Below are 3,316 nucleotides of genomic sequence, written 5' to 3'. Positions count from 1 at the left end.
TTTTTAATTATAATTTAATTTAGGTTTATTAACAAAGAAATTTAATTTACGTTTAATAATATACTTTTTTTATAAAGATAATAACTAAGTATTATGTAAGAACTCAATTATTATCTTAATTATATTTTAGATTTTTTATATTTAAAATTAGATATTTATCCAATATTTGATTAATTATGTTTATCTGCAGTTAGTTACACGAATTCAAATATAAAGCTTTAATAAGAACACTATTTATGCATAATTTACTTGTAATCTTAAATTTTAAGTAATATGCATAATAAATAGTACTCTGTGTGTAAAAAATGTTTTTTAAGAGTTTTTGTCAAATGCATTATAATATAGTATAATTATTTTTATATATTTTAATTTATTTTTATATATTTTTTTTGGGTAAATTTCTTGATAATATTAATATTTGTTTTTATATTTTAGTTAATGTCGTGTTATATCATAACTTAATGACCAAACCTGCTCTAAAATCTACGTCTTAGTAAAAATGAAAAAAAAAAAGTTTGGTTGAAAAGCAAAAATTATTGTTATTTTTTATACTGAAATGCATTGACTACAGTAGGAGTTAATCTAAAATATATCAGTAGTAATGTACTTAATACTTAAAAAACCAGTTAAAATACAGAAAGAGGGGAGGGAGGTTCATTCGAGAACCTCAACTCATGCATTTTGAGAACTCGGGAAGACAGTGGTCATCAATCTCAGTTAATTCAATGAATCTCATTAAAATTAATCTTTTATAAGGTCTAAAATCCTATGTGCAAGGCCTCAGTGTCGATGATGATCTCTTGCACTCATGTCTCATGTCCATTTGACCCTCAATGAACCACCCATGTGTTGTTAACGTCATCTCCACCTTCTCTGCTAGCTGGTCACCACGTTTTCTTTTCTTTGATGACTCTTTTTCGATTTTTTTCACCCACGTCGACCACCATAATTTTTTATGGTTCTGGTTTAAAGCCCAATCAGATTTTTACTCACATCATTCTTATTCTCACGTTTAGCCATTAAAACTCATATCAGCTGTAACACTATGGATATAGACGTGTTGTATGAAATTTGTTTTCTTATATCAAAGGTGGGTATTTAGGATTGAGTAAGCCATATAAATAATAGCATATTTATGAATTTTGGTAAGGGGGTCGGAATTTTAATTTATAAATTTTGGAGGATCAAAGGGGTGTGTGTGTGTGTGTATATATATATATATATATATATATATATTTGGGATCATGTGAGACAAGATTGTTTCATGAGACACGTGAAACACGATATTTACACGTGAAACACGATTTTTACACTTGAAACTTCACAGCAAAAATACTGTGAAGGTTACGCCTTTTTTTACCTTCACAACATTTTGTTGTGAAGTTTCAAGTGTAAAAATCATGTCTCATGTGTCTCATGAAAGCAACCTTATCTCACGTGAACTCAACCCTATATATATATATATATATATATATATATATATATATATATATATATAATATAAAATTTGTAATATAAAAATAAAAAATTGAAAATTTATCATCTGAAATTGCCATCTATTTGTGATGATACTACATAAGACAATCCTTCACCTTCTCATGACAAGGGTGCTTGATGCATGAGAAACCATGTATGAGACTTACACTTTGATGCACATAATTTACATGTCATGTGAATGAAATGAGCTTTTACATTTTTAAAGGCTATATTATACATACACACACTTTTGCAACAAAGTAAAGTGCAAACCAGATGCATTCTATTATCATGTTGTAGCATCTTTATATAAGACATACAGTTGTTGGTTCTCTAAACTCAAAAGCCTCGTTATATACTGCTATTACTATAATTGGATGTCACAATATACTGATCTATACTATATTATAAAGCATTAACGTAGCAGGATGTAATTCAAACAAATATAAACAAAAACGTCAGGTCTAAATTCATTTTCACCAGATAAAGCACATAGTTGGGTTCACTTATTAAAATTACCTACATTGGTTTCCAGTGTCCAACACGCCAACTGTATAACAAGAGGCATAATCCATCATTTTCTGCTTTTTTTTTCATTTGAAAACTTTTGATACTGATTCAATGCAAATGAGTAAAGAAAAAACTTCCTATGTAAAAGGAGTTATTAAACATAAACATTTGTTACCAAATGATATTTGGCCTAGCAGTACGTGAGTCCTTGGCCTCCTAAGAGGGCAAGGGTTCAAACATCATCAAAGATGAGAAGGGTGTGTGAGTTTATTTGTTCTATTTATCGTATATAAATATTATATACTTAAAAGAAAAACATAAACACTTGTTCAAGTTAAGTTGAACTCAAACCATCAATTCGTTCTACATATATGAAATGGAAAGAGGTCAATGCATCCACATAATGATCAATAACGTTGACTTTATTTAAAGGGACAATCGTTATACTTGAAAAAATCCTAAATAAAGGCACTTACACTTGTAAAATACGTTACAACAAAATCGGATTTATAGGACACTCTCAATTTCTAAGCGTCCTAATAGACCTCTTTATAAGACTTAGTTTTAGGACCAAAAAAAATAAAACGTTTTATCTAAAGGCGTTGTAATAAGTTTATATGACGTTTTTTGACGTCGTAGTAAGTTTTTTAGGACACTTTTAATATAAAGTGTCGCATTAGCAACTTTATAGAACACTATTTGAAAATTTGTTCTATAAAAACAAATGTCCTATGAAAAATTGAGTTCACTTTCTTAAAAGTGTCCTATAAAGTTGTTAATGCGACACTTTGAATTAAAAAATGTCCTAAAAACTTGTTAAGACGCCCAAAAGCGTCATATAAACTTATTACAACACCTTTAGATATGACGCTTTATATTTTGGTTCTATAAATTAAGTCCTATAAAGCGGTCTATTGTGACACTTAGAGATTGGGGGTGTCCTATAAATCCATTGTTGTAGTGACATGATCATTTTTGCCCAAAATTTGCAGGGCACCACAACTTTTGTGAAAGCTAAAATCTATTATATATATACATACAAACTTGGGATCATGTGAGACCAAGGGTTTTTCGTGAGACCCGTAAGATCAATTCTCAACCCTTGGATTTAGATCTACAATCTGAACATTCATAATCACAAAATTGCCTCGAGACTTCTCAATAATCACAAAATTGTCACCGTGCAACTTTAGACCATTAGATCATTAGCTTATAAAGTTAATCAATGAACATAAATTGGTCTTACGGATCTCACGAAAAACCTTTGGTCTCACGTGAACCCAACCCTATACATACATACATACATACATACATACATACATACATACAT

Source organism: Cynara cardunculus (genome assembly GCF_001531365.2).
Source record: "Cynara cardunculus var. scolymus isolate 2C chromosome LG 13, CcrdV1, whole genome shotgun sequence".
In the NCBI taxonomy this organism is placed as follows: Eukaryota; Viridiplantae; Streptophyta; class Magnoliopsida; order Asterales; family Asteraceae; genus Cynara; species Cynara cardunculus.
This window is presented reverse-complemented; position numbering follows the sequence as displayed.